This window comes from Podarcis raffonei, chromosome 9 (genome assembly GCF_027172205.1).
Source record: "Podarcis raffonei isolate rPodRaf1 chromosome 9, rPodRaf1.pri, whole genome shotgun sequence".
NCBI classification, from domain to species: domain Eukaryota; kingdom Metazoa; phylum Chordata; class Lepidosauria; order Squamata; family Lacertidae; genus Podarcis; species Podarcis raffonei.
In genome coordinates, this window is record NC_070610.1 from 8,588,344 (window position 1) to 8,610,191 (window position 21,848).

Below are 21,848 nucleotides of genomic sequence, written 5' to 3' on the forward strand. Positions count from 1 at the left end.
TCCTCAGTCCCACACTAGTTCACATCAAAACAAAATGTGCCAAGTCAAATCAATAAATAATTTTGACAATGTGACCATTATAACATTTAAAGTAACCCAGATGCAACTTTTGCATACCTTAACAAAAATGTAAGGCAGCAAATATACACACACACACATATATGGTTTTTCAGATTAAAATTTTACAGTCATATATTGAACATAGAACATAAAAATAAGATTCCAAGGAATCTCTTGGACTTCCCTCCCCCTTTTTGTAGGTCCTATTATTAATCATTTCCTCCCGCATCTTTTATGATGATCCAAATCTTTTACATCTCCATTGTATCCAAAAGTTACCGTTAAAGTACAAGTGATATTCCAATCCTACTAACGATTTTAACTGATAACAATGGTCTTTAAGGTAAGTTATAAATTTTCCCCATTCCTTATTAAAATTCTGGTCTTCCTGATTTCTGATTCTTCCGGTCATTTTAGCTATTTCGGCATAGTCCATCAACTTCACCTGCCATTCTTCTCTGCGCGGATGCTATTGGCTAAATAATATCTTTAAAACAAGAAACCAAGAGCCAACACTCACCCTTCCCCACTGCCTCAAAGCTAAAACCAATTCCTCTGAAATTTCAGAAAGACACCAGTTTTAGGCAGTCACCAACAAGGCGCCTGCTTCTTCGACGGTTCCCAAGTGTCTTAGTGGATGTGGGGATGAAGCAGGTGGAAGAGGTGGATTCAAAATACAGTAGCTCTGCCCCTCAAATGTTGAGGGATAACTTCTGAAGGGATAACTCTGCCCATGTAGGCTCCCCTTGCAAGGAAGAACCCTGATTTTCCACATTAGAGGCCAAGAGGAACTACGTGAACTTCTGGGCTGGGTTAAATTCGCGGCGCTGGAGCAACTTTGCTCCAGTAACATGTGAAGAGGACTAGTCTCTCCCCTTAACAGAACCTACTTCAAAATAAATGTACAAAGTATTGCATGTTTAAAGGTAAAGGTAAAGGGACCCCTGACCATTAAGTCCAGTCGTGACCGACTCTGGGGTTGCAGCGCTCATCTCGCTTTACTGGCCAAGGGAGCCGGCATACAGCTTCCGGGTCATGTGGCCAGCATGACTAAGCCGCTTCTGGTGAACCAGAGCAGCGCATGGAAACGCCGTTTACCTTCCTGCCGGAGCGGTACCTATTTATCTACTTGCACTTTGACGTGCTTTCGAACTGCTAGGTTGGCAAGGAGCAAGGACCGAGCAACGGGAGCTCACCCCGTTGCAGGGATTCGAACCGCCGACCTTCTGATCGGCAAGTCCTATGCTCTGTGGTTTAACCCACAGAGCCACCTGCGTCTCACAGTATTGCATGGTAAAAGTACTAATTTCAAGTTTATCAACAAAGAGCAAGGCACTGCCTGCATAAAGGACAACTGCAGTCCTTCAAAAATCCAAACGAATCAGCTTACAGACAAAGCTTTCTGGAAACAGGATTTTACTAATGATGAATGAGTTCCCCCAGTCCTACCTTATTATTAGTCCACCGTTCCATTATGCCTCGGGTTTCACTCTGCTTCCCCCCCCCAGCGAGAAAAGAGAGTTTTGGACTGCAGATAATGGATTTGCACATGTACCCTCACAATTTGCTTGCAGCACATTTTCTCCTTTTGAAGTTTCCTTCATTTTTTTTTCCTACACTACACCTGCAGTCCAGAATGTGTGTTTTTTTTTAAAAGCTTTCCCTTCCCTGATATACTGTGGCAGAAACAATTTTTTTATATAAATAAATAAATTACAGAAGGTGTATTATCTTCTGGGGAAGCAGGGTTTCTAAAATTAAATAATTAAGTAATATTGCATTACTATTTTCCCCCTACAGCCTTTTTTATAGAACTTCCTGGTAAACTAATACATACCTACCTATCTAGAGATAAACACACACACACACACAAATATTTCTGCAAGTGTGCAGTGCAACATTGCTTCAACCCCAGAAAATATATCTGTTTTAAGACATTTGAAAGTCTGTACTTCCACAGCAGACAAACTCCAGTCTTTGTACTTTTTCAAATTTTGAATTCAAATTTTGAATTTTTTTACTCCAGAAGGCTTGCCCAGAGAACTTAGCTCAATGAACTAACATCTTCCCGTCCTGTGTGAATCCACATATGACTACTTGTAGCACAAATTCTGTAAATACACTTACTGGCAAACAGAATCCCAGGATGATCCTGGCCACTGCTAAATTTGGAGCCCTAAAATCCAGGAGAAATTTAGCAAGGTAGATTTATGTAAAGATTGCTGATTTTTTAAGGGACAATGAATCTATAGTGAGGGTTCTGGTGCCAGCATTCCACTATGGAGCAAGCCCAGCCTTGTATGCTCCCAGTCTCTCCCTCAACCTCTGTAGAAGGAGAAGGAGTTTGTATTTGATACCCCGCTTTATCACTACCCAAAGGAGTCTCCAAGCGGCTAACATTCTCCTTTCCCTTCCTCCCCCACAACAAACACTCTGTGAGGTGAGTGAGGCTGAGAGACCTCAGAGAAGTGTGACTGGCCCAAGGTCACCCAGCAGCTGCATGTGGAGGAGCAGGGAATCGAACCCAGTTCACCAGATTACGAGTCCACCGCTCTTAACCACTACACCACGCTGGCTCTCTGTAAAAGAAACAGAGCAACACAAACACCCCAACGGATCTGGGGCTCAGACAGTTGCTGTGATGGCGATGTTCAAAAGCAGTGGTTCTCAAAGGGTGTGGCATGAGAGGATGGCAAGTGTGGCGGGAATATGCAACGGCAATCAAAGAAACTTTTAAGCATTTCAGTATGGTATTGTATTGCATCGTTTCAAAATATTCCTCCCCTGATATCTATTCAAAAAGAAAGCAAGAGCATCAAGTGATGCTGAGGAGAATCCTATTGTACTGTTGTATATTTCTTAGCAATTAAAAAAATCAGCGTGGCATGAGCAAATTTTTATTCTGAAAGTGTGGCCCAGAGAAAACACTGTCTGAAATAGTGCCGCCGCCACAATGAGAACTGGGACTGCCAAACCCGACGCGTCAACTGCCTCGGGGTCTTCACACATTGGGCCAATGATGGGCAAAGGCTTTCTGCATGTGCACAACTTGGTGGGCGTTTCAGGAGCTGCCAAATTTATCAACAAATCTTCTGCAGTTTGTATGCGTTCTCACATGGTCAAAGCAAACATCTGCCACATCAGAATAAATTCAAGTCTTAAAACATTTTGCTAAGTCACCGCAGCTTCTTATTGACCACAAGACAACATTTTTATTGCCATCCTGATATTTTATGAGGGTAATTAATATTTATTTATTTATACATACATACATACATACATACATACCCCGCCCATCTGGCTGAGTTTCCCCAGCCACTCTGCGCAGCTCCCAATCGAGTGTTAAAACAATACAGCATTAAATATTAAAAACTTCCCTAAACAGGGCTGCCTTCAGATGTCTTTTAAAAATAGGATAGCTGCTTATTTCCTTCACATCTGGAGGGAGGGTGTTCCACAGGGTGGGCACCACTACCGAGAAGGCCCTCTGCCTGGTTCCCTGTAACCTCACTTCTCGCAATGAGGGAACCGCCAGAAGGCCCTCGGCGCTGGACCTCAGTGTCCGGGCTGGATGATGGGGGTGGTCCTTCAGGTATACAGGACCAAGGTCGTTTAGGGCTTTCAAGGCCAGCACCAACACTTTGAATTGTGCTCAGAAACTTACTGGGAGCCAATGCAGATCTCTCAGGACCGATGTTATATATATATATATATATATATATATATATATATATATATATATATATATATTAAAATGATATTTATTCAAAGTTTCAAAGATACATAAGTATGAAAAGGGAAAAAAAAGAACAGAAGAATACAACCAAAAAAATATATAAAAAAATAAAATAAAAAAAGGACAAAGAGAAAAAACAAGAAAAAAGAATACAAATCCCATATTGCATCTTTTCATTTGCTTATTTCTTGGACCTCCTCACACCTCCCTTTTTGTATTCTAGCTTGGTTCGTTGTTTCAGCAAATTCTTCCCATATTTCTCAATTTTTGTATACATAATTTATCTTAACGGTCTATCTTATTTATTAACTCAACATATCCTTTCCATCTTTTGCTATATTCTATTATTCAATTTACATTAATTTCTTTAACCTTATCTTGCCTTAAAAACCTTAAAATTCAAATTTTAAGCCATATTTCTACATAGCTCCTTAAATCCTTTTTACTAAAGCCAATTGGTTCCATTCCAGCATAATCCCTGGTATTTCATTAGTGCTACACTAATTCCAAAAATAGAAAGAAACTTTTCTTTTTATAGACTTTTTCTTTTTCTCTAGTTTTTATCCAACGTCCCTTCTTCCTGGTCTCGGGTTATGTCAGTCCTTTCTGACCATTGCATCCAGTCCATCAATCTGGTGATCTTATGTCCGAGGCCCTTAAGTCTCTTCTATGCCCCTTCTGCAGATTTACTTGTTCTTGTTTATGCTTATGCTCTTCTTTGTCTTTTGTTGGTTTCTTTCGTAGTTTCTTTCCTTTCTCCTTGGGGAGTGGGTCTCCGGGGAATTCCAACCGATAATAATCTCCATTTTCCTTCATCAAACTAGCCCCTTCCCCGCAGTCATTGTAATCCAAAAAGTAGTTATCCAAAAGATAATTGTCAACCTGTTTCATAGTCCCACCAGAATTAAGAGCTTCCTTGAGTCCAGACACTTCCATCCACACTCCAAGTTCAATCTTCCAAAGCAGCAGCTTTTGCTCCTGCAGGACTTTGGGTCTCACCATTGGTGTTGCTTGGGGTGCAGTCGCGACCTCTTCCATCTTCATCTGCCCTTGGACTTGCCCTGTTGAACCAGTTTCCTGAATTGGTCTCTGTATAGTTTCTTTATCCTTGTTTCCTGTTAAATCATATTCACTGGCTACAGCAGTCATCAAGTCCAACTTTTCATTCATCAAGTTCATCTTCTCATGCAACTGCTCCAGCAATGCATTTGTCCTGCCAAGGGCAGACACCAAAACTTCCTCCCAGCACATTTCTGTTCAAGGTCGAACGACTGGTCCCACCATCTCAATCTCGCAACTGTGAAGTCTCCGAGTAAACTGCAACAGCAAACTGATAGGCTCCCTCTAGGGGACACAATTTCTATTTGTATCCATCTTTAAAAGACGTATCCAACAAAGAAAAATTACTTTCGATTTTCAAATACTTTGTTTCTTTAAAATGCAGAAGTGCAGAAAGCAGCGTTGAAGTTAATTTGTTTCTCTTTTTTTGACTATCTGTCAAAGTGCTCCACTTTTAATCAATGGACGTCTCCAACGATTTCTGTCCTGACACCCCGTTCCCAGGTTTGGGACGATGGAAACTTAAATTCCTTTACTCTCTCTCCTGCAGGCTTAAACAGTCAAATTCCCTCCCCCCCTTTTCTCCTGCTTCCAAGGGGGTTTTATTGGTTGTAGATGCAGGAAATTTCAATCTTTAAGACAACTTTCCAGGCTATTAGATTGCAAGGTTTTTGCTTCAGTCTGTTTACAAAAAGCGGAAGGCGGACTTCCTGTTTAAACCTTCCCGCTTCGGTGCCTAATTCACAAATTTCTTAATCCAATTTTCCGTTTTTACTCACGGGTACTTTGTTTAGAGTCCAATTGTCATCAGGAAAAAGTCAGCGCTCTCCGGCGATGGCTGTGCGGCTTCCCTCCGTGAAAGTAGCAATCGGTTCGCTGCACCGCGCTGCTCACCCCACTTCGCTCCGGAGCCCCAAAAAGGGGGTTTCCCTGCGAGTAGGGGAGGCGCTCTTGGTGCTCTGCCGAACCCCACATTCCCAGGCTCCTCCGCCTGGGATTTCTAGCGGGTCCCCGCCTTCGCTGCGGCGGGAAGACCCAATTTCCACGGAGCCCGTTCCTCCAGTCAGAGGAACTCCGCCATTTGCAGAGGGCGCTAACCAGGACCGGTGTTATATGGTCCTGGCAGCCACTCCCAGTCACCAGTCTAGCTGCCACATTCTGGATTAATTGCAGTTTCCGGGTCACCTTCAAAGGTAGCCCCATGTAGAGCGCGTTGCAGTAGTCCAAGCGGGAGATAACCAGAGCATGCACCACTCTGGTGAGGCAGTCCGTGGGCAGGTAGGGTCTCAGCCTGCATACCAAATGGAGCTGGTAGACAGCCGCTCTGGACACAGAATTAACCTGTGCTTCCATGGGCAGCTGTGAGTCCAAAATGACTCCCAGGCTGCGCACCTGGTCCTTCAGGGGCACAGTTACCCCATTCATGACCAGGGAGTCCCCCACATCCGCCCGCCCCCTGTCCCCCAAGAAAAGTACTTCTGTCTTGTCATGATTCAACCTCAATCTGTTAGCCGTCATCCATCCTCCATCCTGCCAATATCTAGTTTTATAAACAAACAAACAAACTCAATGTGGAAAAAAATCACCTGGTCATGTCACATAGTAATTCAACTGCAGGATAGTACTTTAGGAGAATTCAGGTATACCACAGATATACTTTCAGTAGAGTTAAGTCAATCACTTTTACTTTATGCAACTGAAATCTCTTCCCTAAACATTTAATTAATCAATCCTGTATGCGAGTGCTTAAATGTAAGGTTAGATGTCTGCAATCCAGCAAGTAAGTTTATGGAAGTGTTTCAACATTAATCTAAATTGGTTATGCCAATACAATTAACAATATTAAATTGTTATTATTAATTTACACAGCAATCAAAACATTACTAGAAACAGCATTCGCGAAGAAATTAGTGAGTAGTTTTGTAATTCAGAATACCCTAGTTAATTACGAATTTGTTTCCTTACAACCAGCAGCAAAATCTCATACTAAAAGTACTAATGCATGAAGCATTTATAGAAAACTTATTGTGGGCAATAACTTTACAATCTCAGAGATTATTTTATCATCTTGTAACTGAAGTAGCTGCACATGTTTCTTTCCCTACTAAAATGGGAGGTTGTATAGTAAAAATTGGGAAAGGTCCATGTGCTGCAATAAAAACTGTTCCTCGTGCTGCTACCTGTAAAATGTTGTACCTTGGGTTGAATGTGCTTCAGGTTGAGCGCTTTCAGGTTGCGCTCTGCGGCAACCTGGAAGTAATGGAGCACGTTACTTCTGGGTTTCGCTGCTCGCGCATGCGCAGACGCTCAAAATGACATCATGCACATGCGTGGAAGTGGCAAAACGCAACCCGCGCACGCGCAGATGCGCTATCGCATCTTACGTTCTATTCAGGATGCGAACGGGGCTCCGGAACGGATCCTATTCGCATCCCGAGGTACCACTGTAATCTGACACGCTGACAAAGTTTAGAAGCAACTTGTAAGGTTTATTACCTTTTGAATGGCCAAAGGTTCTTGTACTCATGGAGGTGCATTATGCATGTACACCTGCAGGGCCAAGACATTTTGCACCTGAGGTGAACCCCAAAATGGCGCGCCCCTCCCTGCCAGGGAAGAAGGGGTAGGTGAAGATCTACGTCAGGAACATGGGGTATCAACATTAGGATCTGCTGCGCCTGGGCACTGTGTCACCTGATGCAGTCGCCTCACTATGTCTCAGGGTTGGGCCAGCCCTATGTATCTGTATGCACAAATCCACCTGTTCTGATTTATGCCTCCCCTTTGAGGTACAGCTGATGCCAGTAGGAACGCAGGTGGCACTGTGGTCTAAACCACTGAGCCTTTTGGGCTTGCCGATCAGAAGGTCGGCGGTTCGAATCCGCGCAATGGGGTGAGCTCCTGTTGCTCTGTCCCTGCTCCTGCCAACCTAGCAGTTCGAAAGCACGCCAGCGCAAGTAGATAAATAGGTATCGCTCTGGTGGGAAGGCAAACGGCGTTTCCGTGAGCTGCTCTGGTTCGTCAGAAGTGGCTTAGTCATGCTGGCCACTGACCCGGAAGCTGTACGCCGGCTCCCTCGGCCAGTAAAGCGAGATGAGCACTGCAACCCCAGAGTCGTCCGCGACTGGACCTAATGGTCAGGGGTCCCTTTACCTTTACCACATATAACTTAGTATATTCTTTTATGTCTGTTATTGATATAATTATTTTATATAGTTTCATGTATGCCACCTAGAGTTTTTTACAAAGTAGTTTATGCATTTTTCTAAATAAAATCTGCCAATTATTTTTTTATTATTTTCCAGTATAAACCCAATTACACAAATTAATTCCAAATTAATGCAATTTTGTTAAGAGGCTTCCCACACACCGTTCTTTATGGGTCTTTATTCTTATTTATTTCTGTTACATTCCATTTTTCAAAATTATCACATAATTAACAGCTGCACTCTTAATGATTTCTATTTGTGTTATTATATTATTAAACTTCCAAAAAAAGGCTCCAAGTGAGGAACAATAGCTTTTCCCTTTTCATCCTGTGTGCACCACATCCAAAAGTCGGCGGTTCAAATCCGCGCAACGGGGTGAGCTCCTGTTACTCTGTCCCAGCTCCTTCCAGCCTAGCAGTTCGAAAGCACGCCAGTGCAAGTAGATAAATAGGTACCACTCCGGCAGTAAACAGCATTTCCGTGCACTCTGGTTTCCATCATGGTGTTCTGTTGCGCCAGAAGCGGTTTATTCCTGCTGGGCACATGACCTGGAAAACTGTCTGTGGCCAAACGCCGGCTCCCTCGGCCTGAAAGCGAGATGAGCACCACACCCCATAGTCGCCTTTGACTGGACTTAACCGTCCAGGGGTCCTTTGCCCTTTACAGCTGGTGCCAACTCTGTTTTCTTTTCGGAGCCAACTTACAACATATTTATTTACTCAGCCTTTTGAAGGTTATAAATTCAGTCAGCTTCATGCAGCATGGAAAGAACCATCATGCATTTTAAAATATTTTTTATCAGTGTTGTTCTATTTTGATATTTCACTAGCTGTGTCCTTCTGTGGACTGGATGGTATGAGTGCTTTTACTGGTAATCTTATGTGGTTCTAACCCATCCTAGGGACGTGGGTGGCGCTGTGGGTTAAACCACAGAGCCTAGGGCTTGCCGATCAGAAGGTCAGCAGTTTGAATCCCCGCGACGGGGTGAGCTCCCGTTGCTCGGTCCCTGCTCCTGCCAACCTAGCAGTTCGAAAGCACGTCGAAGTGCAAGTAGATAAATAGGTACCACTCCAGTGGGAAGGTAAACAGTAAAATAAAATAAAATAAAATAATAAATGCACCGCCACTGACCAATGGACATGGCCAATGGACACACTGATTTCAGATGGGCACTCCACCTCACGCTTTCACTGAATGTGAGGCAACACACTGTGTAATCCCTTCTGAAAAAATTGGTGCCAGGACAATTGACTCACCTACAGGAGGCAAGAGTGAAATGTATGAGAGATATTATTCCGAATGCCTCACTCCATAAAAGCCTTCCTTAATAGTATCTGTCAAAGCAAAAGCAACTATTTGTAAATCTAAGAATATTTATTTATTGCCAGCCTTCTTCTGAGGACCTCAGGACATTTCCCCCACTTTATCCTCACAGGCTGAAAGGCAGCAATTGGACCAGGGGCACCCAATAAGCTTCACTGCTCCTCAACCCCCACTCCAGCCTCAAATCCAGCTCTATGCATCATACCAAACAGGCTCTCTTTTAATATTTTGTTTTCAGGTCAACAGAAAAGCCTTCAGCCTCCCACACTGGTGTGAAGAAGACCAGTAACCACAGACATTTAAGCTTCTTTCAAAAATTCCAGCACAAAAAACTAATAGAAGCACTTGATGGTACCACCAAGGTATCATGGATCGAGAGCAATTTGTGGAAGCAGATTGTTTCTTTTTGCTAGTATTGTATACAATTCTAATTCATTCATTTGGTACTTTGCAAAAAGAACATTTCAGAAGCACTTCTCACAAAACTATCCTGGGTTTTTCCTAGTCTGCAATAACCTCTCTCCTTTATACACAACCCTATAGTTGATACTGCTCTTTCACACTATAGAACATATAAGATATTTCCCCGCTAGCATTATTGACTCATCTTGTGCTATTATTAGTTCATGGAGAAGCTGGTTCTTTCTTTCTTTCTTTCTTTCTTTCTTTCTTTCTTTCTTTCTTTCCTTCCTTCCTTCCTTCCTTCCTTCCTTCCTTCCTTCCTTCTTTTCTTTTCTTTTCTTTTCTTTTCTTTTCTTTCCTATTCACAGTTCTGTTTTTCTAGCTTTACATATCAAACGGTGTCATTTCCAAAATGCAACAATGCAAAACAACCAATGCTCAGAAATGATTTCTCAAATAGGTGGAAATACAAAAGAAAGAAAGATATGTACTTTTGCTGAATATGTGATAAAAGGTAATGTTTCTTGCTATACATGTTATATTATGTCCTGTTATTAGTGCACGGAAAACAGCCTTTCAAGAGACACCTTTCCCCACCCCAGGCTTCTAACTCTTTTTCTTGTATAACCTTAGAATGTATTGTTCAAAACTGCATGAAAGGAAAAAAATGACATAATTTGAATTGCTATGCTCTCCAAAACTCAGTAATTCTCATTTACAATTTCATGCCTACACAATGCACTTCTTTATAAAATGCAATCTGGGGAGCGTGCCATGGTGTGAAGGGGAGGACATCACTTTAATACAAGATGATAAATGCTACATAATTACAATAACCTTTATTTTATAGGGAAGGTGGTGAGGGTGAAATATATGTGAGACAGCCAGCTGAGATCCAGAACACACGTAAAGGCAGGCAGTCCTTTGAAGAAGTCAATGGATATAGCCACAAGCGTTTCTGTTTAGAACTGTTACCACCAAGGTCAGTGAAATCTTCAACTCAGGATACTGTGATTATAACTAGAAATAAATAATGGCATGAACTTCCATCCCTAGTCATATGATTATTTTTGCATAGCTTTGTTTTACTACCAGTTACATCATGTACTAGGATGTATTTAATGCAATCAATCCATCTCTCCTTCTGCTGTAATAAAGGAAAGGAAATGCATTAAACTCTGTTGACATTCTGCCCTGCCACCATGTTTGGCAACAGATTTATAGTGCAAGAGTACAGTGGTACCTCTGGATGCGAACGGGATCCGTTCCGGAGCCCCATTCGCATCCTGAAGTGAACGCAACCTGCGTCTGCGCGGTTCGTGATTCGCTGCTTACGTGCATGCACGTGACGCCATTTTAAGCATCTGCGCATGCGCGAGTGGCGAAACCCGGAAGTAACGTGCTCCGTTACTTCCGGGTCACCATGAAGCACAACCCGAAAAAGCTCAACCGAAGCTACTTCAACCTGAGGTATGACTGTACTTGTTTTTTGTCACCATTGTCTACTTGCTTACACATCAATTCTCATCTTGCCCAGCTGATTGAAGGTCTAGTGTGATTCCATCAGCATAACACTTTTGAGAATTTGGCTAATCCTGGTTTTGTTTCACTAGCAAATTTTCCTTCCCTCCTGGTCTTGGTTTCCTTCACAGATGGTGCCATCTAGGACCAAAATGAGACAACTGAGTGATTCTTTTAAATGGTCTTCATTTAAGCACCTATTTCTTTCTATCCTACCCACTTCCAAGGAAATGGAGCCGGTAAGTATGGATTGGGGTGGGTAAAAACAAATGAAGAGCAAAATTTCCATATAGATAGATGGATGGATGAATAGACAGATCATTTGTAGTCTTTCATAGAGATATGGCCCCTCTCCCCAAACGTATGGTTTGTATACATGTCACACATTCCAGGAGTGAAACTGGAAAGGATTTGTGTGAGCTTTGCAGGGTGATCTGAGGAGCCATTAAGAGACTCAAGTCTGTGCATCAACACCTTTCTCAAAATTATGGCACATCCTCTCAATATTACTTTGCTTTTTTTGTAAATTGTTTTTCTGGAGTTCGAGGTGCTCTGTGTTTCAGTTGGGCGCCTCGTTCATCTTGTCACAGCCACAAAAGCCCTGAAAAGGTCATTGATAGGCAGGTTTGTCTTTAGAAATAGAAGATCAGCCTAACTAGTCATCTACCCTGAGGAGCTAGAAGCCTGCAAGGTCAGGAATCTGAAACTTCAGAATGTTTTCATCTGATCAGAATCACCATGACTGTGAAGATGTTTAAACATGGTGCAAATAAATGCAGAAGGGTGGGGAGTGGAATGGATTTGCACTTCTAACCAAGGTTCCATGCATCTGAGGACTCCTGAATATACAGCTCAGAACACATAGGCCATGTTAGCAAAGATCTGTACCCGGCAAAACTGACACATTCAAATTCTGTGTGCAGAGACATTGTACAAGAGGTTGTACACACAAAGTGTCCTACGCATGGGGTACACTAGCAGGCATAACCTCATTTCCCTTGCGTTCCCATTTCCAATGTCTGTCCAGGGCTTCTGTGTCTTTGCAGAATCCACATGGATGATAAGAGCAATTAAGAAAGCCAATGAACCGCGTCCCCAACTGCAACTTGTAATAGGAGGCTTCCCCTTTAAACATCCACAGCGCCACTTTGATATTCTTCAGAAAGCTCCCTCTTTACAACTTTGCTCTGCTGCAATGGCTATAAAAAGACTTCTAATAAGCAGCTTTCTAAAAAGTCCACAGCCTATTAAATAACTAGCACTGTTTCACTGTTTGCTTCCTGTCCAATGAATAACTTCCCTCTAATCCTCCTGTTATTCTTGTAATATCTGTTTGCATTTTATCTGGTCTTGGGGACCTATTTTTGTTGTTATTTGTATAGCAGCTACACACCTTGGGTGGGCAGTAAAAATCATAAACGAGCCCAACAAATAGCTGTCGTTCTTTAGGGAGTTTTACCTTTTGATGAGGTAAAAAAAAAAATTGTATGGACACTTTGAAGGAACGTAAGAAGCCACCACTTGTAAAACTGATGTATTTATTTTGTATTTGAAAGAGAAATACATCTAAAAAGAGGTATTTGAAATGTGAAAAAGTCACGCCTAGCCAAAATATTGATCTGTTCGTCAACTGCTTTAGATGTAAATAAATGAAACCAAAACGTGTGATGCATTGCAATAAAGCCCCGGGGCATCTGGTTGCAAGTGCAAATATAATTTGCTTTAAATGTGTGAGATTAAATAAACAGTTCTTTAGTGTTTCGTTTTTCTTAAAAACATTTATGAGCTACAACAGGCACCCACTATCTGCAGCTTCTGGAAACAGCTGAAGACATTTTTGTCTTTCCAGGCTTTCCCAACTGGATATATGAGTCTTTACCACAAGTGTCCACTTATTACAGTTTCAGGATTGTTTTAAATTTATTTGTTGTTTTGGTGTTTTTAAACTGTTTTTAATAACCTTATGTGTAAATCACCTTGAGATGGTGGTTTAGAATGCAATTAACAAATTAATTGTAACAACAGCAACATCAATAATAATTTATCATTGGTAGTGCAGATCTTTATTTTTGCCAGTCAGGAGAGAATTTCAAGGTGTCCTGAAGCTCAGATCCTGATAATAATAATAATAATAATAATAATAATAATAATAATAATAATAAATAATAATAATAATAATACCACCGCCCCACCCATCTGGCTGGGTTTCCCCAGCCACTCTGGGCGTCCTCCAACAAAAGATTAAAAATACATTAAACAGGGTTGCCTTCAGATGTCTTCTAAATGTCAGATAGTTGTTTATTTCTTTGACATCTGATGGAAGGGCGTTCCACAAGGCGGGTGCCACCACTGAGAAGGCCCTCTGCCTGGTTCCCTGTAACTTTGCTTCTCGCAGTGAGGAGCCTGGGTGTTAAGCAAGTGCATCTTCTTTCCCGCAGATATCAACCACATGACAGGACATGAAGTCAGTACAGTAGCTTTGTAACACTATTGTTCTCAAGTGACTGATGGAACTTGGAGGGATGCAGAAGATCTGAGTGATGGCTGCTGGGGCAGAGGAAGACGTTTGAAATGTCAGGGAAGAACCTGTCTGTTCCCGATGCCTGAAGGAGGAGCCTGGTAAACAGGAGGTGCTAAATGGATGCAAAAACACCTGCCCCCCTTACCCCGAGATTATACTTCTTCTAACCTTTAGAAGGAGGTTCAAACCCTGAAGCTATGGGTGAAATCCTAGTGGCCATCAGATGCCCAGATGTTGAACTTGCAAATTTTTAGTGAATCTCTGTCCTGAAGCACTCTTCAGGCTTACATATGAAGAAGGGTGAGCAACGTGTAGCCAGGACAGTGGTACCGCAGGTTAAGTTCTTAATTCATTCCGGAGGTCCGTTCTTAACCTGAAACTGTTCTTAACCTGAAGCACCACTTTAGCTAATGGGACCTCCTGCTGCCGCCGCGCCACCGGAGCATGATTTCTGTTCTCATCCTGAAGCAAAGTTCTTAACCCGAGGTACTGTTTCTGGGTTAGCGGAGTCTGTAACCTGAAGCGTATGTAACCTGAAGCGTATGTAACCCGAGGTACCACTGTATAAATGCTAGGAGCCTGGCCTTACTGCTTTTGTTCATTACTCTAATCTATTTTCATTAATTTTCAGTGTAAATATATAAAACAAAACAGGTTAAGTACATCAGCAATAAATGAACACACACACACACACACACACAACCTCACTCCCGGAAGATGTTTGTGTACATATTTTATGTCTGTACAATAGTACCTTGGTTTTTGAACAGCTTAGTTCTCGGATGTTTTGGCTCTCAAACGCCGCAAACCCAGAAGTGATTGTTCCAGTTTGCGAACTCTTTTTGGAAGCCGAACATCTGAAACAGGGCTTCCGTGGCATCCGATTGGCTGCAGGGGCTTCCTGCAGCCAATCAGAAGACGCACTTTGGCTTCCGAACGTTTTGGAAGTCGAACGGATTCCATTCAACTTCCAAGGTACGACTGTATTCAGAGGAAAATGAAGAGCTTGAAATCATCTACATTTTTCTCTCACAGGTAAGTTCCTGTTGCTCTGGCAGGCTCATTCTATGACCCAGCGGAGCAGCAAATGGCCCTACAGAACGCCAGGGTGTTGGGATAAACTCAGGCCAAATCTTTATTGACTGTAGCAGGAAGGGTAAGGTTTGGCATGGCACTAGGACCACCATCCACTTGTCCCTTACTGGTGGAATGGGATCTGCTGGGGTTGGACCATACCCAAATCTGTTCCACCCCCTTTCACTACATGCCCAGTGCCATTTCTGCCCATATACATACACTGCGTTGTTCCTCCTAACAGAAGGCAGCCAGAAGGTTTCACTGAGGCGAAAAAGCCCCAGCTGAAAACGCTGGCAGCGTTAAGATAAACTCAACAGGGTAAATAATTTTTGATGGATGTAAAAGTGGAAAACTGATTTGAATGGTTATAGTAAAATATGCAGGAATGTATGATACATAAAACGAACCTTGGAAAGAGAAGAAGGGAAGTCATTGGATATGTTTGTAAAACGTTTATTTTGAAATGTGAAATTGAAAACTTAATAAGAATTATTATAAAACAGCCCCAACCGAGGGCCAGTCAGGTTGAGAGGGGGGAAATTCTTTCCTGCCCTGTCAACCAGTGACCCAGGTCACTCACTGACAGCTCTAACCCAAGAGTGGGTGGGTGGGAAGCTTGCGGGGCAAAATGACCCCCAACTCTTGAAGGGGGGCATAATAAAGACTTCTTCCCTTCTCTCCCTCCTGTGAGGCACCACAGGAGCCAAGATGTGGGAGGAAATTTGCCCCAGTTGCTGCTTTGTGGCCACACCAAATTTGCCCAGCATGGATTGTGCCTGGAAATTTTGGCCTCTATTCTCTGCCAAAATCGGAGGAACACAGTTGACATGTTGATAGTGGGCTTAGGCCCCTCGTGCTGTACCCTCCGTGAATATATTTGCCAGGTTGGAAAGTGTTCTTGAATGCCTCTCATTTGCTTGGACAGAGGTGTGGGCAGCGTTGAATCATGCGGCTGCAATATAGCCTTTTGTAGAAAAGTCAACAGCTACACCCATTGCTCTGTCCAAATTTGTCTGTGCCCTGCCCATTCATTCAGACGGCAGAAGTTACTCACAAGGCAACATGTTCTTCGGGCTGAAAAATGTTCCCTGCCCCGTGCCAACTGAATTCCCCCTTTATTGGAAACTGAAACAGTTGTTTTCCCCCAAAGAACTATAAAGCTCAAAAAAGGATATCTGCTCAATGCAATGACAAGCATCTTTTCGATGTGGAGAAAACTGTGTCAGGTGTTTTTTGTTTTTGTTTTGTTTTCTCATTAGGCTTGATTCAACCCTAGCTTTCTCCTTGAAATTTAAACTCTGAAATCGATCCAAGAACTAGAATCTTGACACTTGGTCGCTGCAATGACATACTGTGGTATTTCAGAGATAAGGATGTGTGTAGTTGTGGTATTATAGTGAACCGAGTGAGGGAAAAGATGTGTTGGAGAGAGAAACACCCTCCTCTATTGAATAGTTTCAATATATATTGCTTCCAAAAAACTGGAACACACATTATTTCCTTTACTAAAATAAATATACAATCCATATGTCTGTATGAGGGTGGGAAGGTGGAGATATTGCTTTGTTTTGTTATTGTTGTTTATTTTGTGTTTTTATCTTGTATTTTTATGTTGTGAACTGCCCTGAGATCTATAGATGAAGGGCAACAAATAAATTCAATAAATAATAATAATAAGAAGTATGTATGTATGTATGTATATTTTAGGATATTTGTGTTTGTGTATGTGTATAACATTTGTGTATGTGCACACACACACACACAGTACACACACATACACACATGTATATGACCAATGTAGGCCATAAACTGCTCCTGTAAGAGGGAAGTAAGGTAAAGGTAAAGGTAAAGGGACCCCGACCGTAAGGTCCAGTCGCGGATGACTCTGGGGTTGCGGCGCTCATCTCGCTTTATTGGCCGAGGGAGCCGGCGTACAGCTTTCGGGTCATGTGACCAGCATGACTAAGCCACTTCTAGCGAACCAGAGAAGCGCATGGAAATGCCATTTACCTTCCCGCCGGTGTGGTACCTATTTATCTACTTGCACTTTCACGTGCTTTCGAACTGCTAGGTTGGCAGGAGCTGGGACCGAGCAACGGGAGCTCACCCCGTCGCGGGGATTCGAACTGCCAACCTTCCGATCTGCAAGCTCTAGGCTCTGTGGTTTAGACCACAGCGCCACCCGCTGAGGGAAGTGGAGACTTTTAATTTACCGTTTTGCTCTTACTCCCTGCACACAACTGGTGACTATGAGCCCAGCTTCTTCAAGCCAAGAATAGCCCAGTTTTAGCTCCTTCAGTAGCAAGATTCCTTCCGTAGCCAGAAGGAATCAAGGGGACTATTGCCTTGGGTATACAAAGCAGGCAGCTTGTTCCCAACTCCAGCCTTCCCCATTGCAAGGCATCAGTCCTTGCTGAATCCTATTAGCATAATTTGATTGGAAAAGTGGCAGCCTAGCTATTTCTTCCATTAAGTTCATGGTCTTGCCCATCATTCAACCAATCCCTTTGAACATGTGCACTCACAGCATACAGCAACTTAAGGCTAACTAATTCATGTATAACCTTGAGAATGCCTTAGGGGGAAGGTGTTGGGCAGGCACTGTGTACCCATTCAAGGGCAAATGATGGGGTACGCTGCCAGCTAGAAAACACGATACCAGGAGCCAATGTGGGAATCGGAACAGCTAGGCAATCACCCTTAATTCTTTCCTAATGCCCTGGCACACTTCGATTCTGTTGGTTGGAAGGATCTAGCAGTATGTTTCAAACAAATAAACATTATAGTTGGATTTGTGATATGATTACTACAAGAGGCAACTGCTAAAACAGCCAGGGGTCAAGAAAACTCAGCTTTTCTTTTTTACGGCTTTCAAAGACTCCAGCTTTATGCATGCAACGCATAACACAGACTGCACAGCAATTATCTCAAAACATGGCAAAAAAAATGGGGGGTGAGGATAAGTAGGAACACAAAGAAAATAGCCTCGAAAAGTAGAAAAGGAGGAATTATTCTGCCATGCAGTAATTATTGAGTGATGTTTAATTATTGGGACTTTGCTGAAATGAAATGGAATAGGCACCAGCCTATCCCTGGAAACAGTAGCAATTTATTACTTCTGGCAAATGCAATTTCTGTCTAGAAAATTATGCAAGGAATGTCAGATAACAGTTTTGTCATGTAACAGGGACAGAAAATGAGTGGCAGAGACTTGCAATGGTTTTGTCCAACAATGGAAGCAGGTACAAAAAGCAAGAATGAGGGCTGCTGGTATGCGATCTTTGGAAATCCCAGAATATGCCTTGCCAGGGGAGTCCCAGTCTTTGCGCTGAAGGCAACCATCTGCTTTCCCCAGGATTAAGATGCATGTATACATTAAGAAAAATTGGGTTTGGATGTAGAAGAAGTCCAAAGAGTGGGCAGTTTCTAACAGCAGCAAGGTGCCTGGTTGCAGTTGCGGAAAAGATTTGAGTTTAAGCACTGCTATGGGAACAAACATGGGTGATAATTTTATGCAGTACCCCAGTTACTAGTTGATTCTTTGGTGTAATAGCTAACCTGTAAGCATCAGTGCCTTAAATAAGAAACCACTCACAATTAAATTGTTTTCCCCCACAGCTTTTTTATTTTATGTTTGTTTGGAGGGGCATATGTACAGGGTTTTTTTGGGGGGGGGGAATAAAATAAGTGGACTGCAAGAAGATCAAACGCATCCATTCTTAAGGAAATCAGCCCTGAGTGGTCACTGGAAGGACAGATCGTGAAGCTGAGGCTCCAGTACTTTGGCCACCTCATGAGAAGAGAAGACTCCCTGGAGAAGACACTGATGCTGGGAAAGATGGAGGGCACAAGGAGAAGGGGGCGACAGAGGATGAGATGGTTGGATAGTGTTTTCGAGGTTACCAGCATGAGTTTGACCAAACTGCGGGAGGTAGTGGAGGACAGAGGTGCCTGGCGTGCTCTGGTCCATGGGGTCACGAAGAGTTGGACACGACTAAACGACTAAACAACAACAAAATTTCCATGAAATGGGAAAAATGGGCACTAATGATCATTTGAGGAACTGGGGGAAATCCGACCCTAATGGAAGTGTAACATCTGCTTCTTCCTCATGAACAATGCATGGTCACTTTATAATAATAATAATTTATTATTTATACCCCGCCCATCTGGCTGGGTTTCCCCAGCCACTCTGGGCGGCTTCCAACAAAATATTAAAATACAATGGGCTGTTAAACATTAAAAGCTTCCCTAAACAGGGCTGCCTTCAAATGTCTTCCAAAAAACTGGTAGTTGTTTTTCTTTTTGACATCTGGTGGGAGGGTGTTCCGCAGTGCGGGTGCCACTATCGAGAAGGCCCTCTGCCTGGTTCCCTGTAACTTGGATTCTCACAGTGAGGGAATTGCCAGAAGGCCCTCAGAGCTGGACCTCAGTGTCCAGGCAGAACAATGGGGGTGGAGACGCTCCTTCAGGTATACTGGGCCGAGGCCATTTAGGGCTTTAAAGGTCAGTACCAACACTTTGAATTGTGCTCAGAAACGTACTGGGAGCCAATATAGATCTTTGTGGTGACGCAGCCATTAGTCAAGGAAATAAAACGGGAGGTTTCACACATTCCTATGAAAACAAAAACTAATGAAAGACACAATTTTGAAATGAATGGGAGCCATGCAAGGGCACAGTTGCTTCTCCCAGGTGTTTATATGGGGCTTGTGTAGGGAAACTTCAAAATACCCTTCCCTTGGACACGACCACCATCTGCACATTCATGGCAGCAGAAAAGGGCAAGCATGCTGTACTATTGAGAATATGCTTTGAGACCCGAATACAGTGGTGCCCCGCAAGACGAAAAACCCGCTAGACGAAAGGGTTTTCCGTTTTTGAGTTGCTTTGCAAGATGATTTTCCCTATGGGCTTGCTTCACAAGACGAAAACGCTCCCCCCCCTTTTTCTAAGCCGCTAAGCCGCTAATAGCCTTTTAGCCGCTAAGCCGCTAAGCCTTTAATAGCCGCTAAGCCGCTAAACCGCTAATAGTGCTAATCCGCTAAGCCGCTAATAGGGTTGCAAGACGAAAAAACCGCTAGACGAAGAGACTCGTGGAACGGATTATTTTCGTCTTGCGAGGCACCACTGTACATTAAACTGCTCCTGTGTCTTGCCACACATAATAATAATAATAATAATAATAATAATAATAATAATAATAATAATACAAGGGATAAGACTGGGAAATATATTTCACTTGAATGCCCTGATCGACTTGTAGCTAAATGATTGGGTATACTATGCAAAGTATAACTATTCAAAATCTTGGTTGAATTCTTAGGGTGCGGGAATTCCCTGAATGGCTTGGGGAGGTGCACTTACCATAGCAGTTGTTTCCTCTGTCTCTTTTCCCCCACTTTAAACTGTGAAAAGAAAAGAAAAGTATTTTTACCGCTATTTATGGCGGCGGCTGCCCAGTGGCCCTTTGCCAGACTGCCCCTAGAATAACCCTACATCACATAGTGTCATCCCAGGGGCAATCTGAGGGCAGAAATAGCAGACGAGAAACACCCGGCTGCTGCCAAAGGCAGAACAGGCAGCGGCAAAAATACTTGATTTTCTTTCTTTTCTTCTAAAAGCAGCTTAAAGTGAAGAAAGAGGGAGGAAACTGCTGCCATGTGCTGCCATGGGAAGCACGTCTCTCTGAAATCATCCTAAGAATTTCAATTCCACCCTGAAAACTGATAAAATGTACCTTCCAATTAACTACCTGTGGATGGGGGGGTAGATTTTTTTGAGGGGGTGTCACTTTACAAGTTTTCTAAGTACCAATGAAAACGTGACATGAAAAACATCGAGACTAGCATCTCTGTGCTTTAAGAAACATTACATTCTTAGCGCTCATGTGTGACACGTATCTGTTTAACTGGATTCTCATCTTTACAAGGAAATCACATCCAAATTTTGATTCCAATTGCTGGCTAGTTTCAATTTCAAGCTTATGTGGCAGAAATCAGAAAACGGATTAATAGCGCAGTCAAAACATTCACAAAAAATGATGCAACGTTTGCAATGTGTTGAAGCAGCATCAGAAATGTCTGAGCAATTGTTATGGAGATCATTGTTAGCAATTTATTAATCTTGTTTGTGTTTTGCTGAGAGTGTTACATAACCTATAGTTCCTACAATAAAATATAAATCACAAAACACAACTGCAGGGGGAGGTGGGGGGAAATTCTTTGCAAACTCTCATTCTCAGCACTTGTGGGCATGTGTTCTGTTCTGCCAACTGGCTCTGAAATTGCTACCTTCCCAGTTCTCCTTCTCTGCAGTGCTGCACAAACACTGCAGATTATTCTTACTGAGCATGCTTCATCTTTTCCCGTCTCCACAGTCTTGGGCTGTCAATCACCTGTCAGCCCTCACCACATCAGCAAAATGAACACCAATACACTGTCAGCACAGCAGCTGATGAGGCTCTGCTAAGGACTGTCAATCAAGCTTGCTTCTTTTATCTGTTCTGGAAATATTTTGTCTCTGAGAAACAAAGGACCTGGTCAACAGTGGATCAGAGTCTAGCATTTACTCTTGTACAATGATTAGGAAACTCTTAACATGCTTTTCTTCCATGAAAAATGATGTTTTATTATTGGGATAACTGCAGATTTCTTCTCCGTACCTTATCGTCGGTCCTTTTTTGCATACATAATTATTTCTTTGAACCAGCAGAGTGCAACAAATGAAGTAAAATTGCATTTAGGCAATGATTTAACATTTAAGATCTATTGTTTAGGAAAACATTGCCTAAGCCATGGGATAATTTCTCATTTATCCCAGCAATCCACCAAAATGGATCGCTATTATTTCCATTTAACCATGGAGAATCTGGAGTTGTGAAGGGAGTGCTTTGCCGAAAGCTAATATGGGTATCCATTGCTGAGGGGCTTTTGTTTCT

At 42.7% G+C, this 21,848-nt stretch overlaps 1 protein-coding gene across 8 annotated transcripts in view; it reads right to left on the minus strand.

The window, feature by feature from the left end:
• LDB2 (LIM domain binding 2) overlaps positions 1 to 21,848 on the minus strand; it is a 239,770-nt gene that overhangs the window by 117,453 nt on the left and 100,469 nt on the right. Inside the window, exon 2 of one of the 8 annotated variants that reach the window (XM_053402740.1) lies at positions 20,276 to 20,316. The exons of the other annotated variants lie outside the window; for them this stretch is intronic. The gene's annotated coding sequence lies outside the window, so the exon portion shown is untranslated. The remainder of the gene's footprint in view (positions 1 to 20,275; positions 20,317 to 21,848) is intronic. 8 annotated transcript variants of the gene reach the window in all.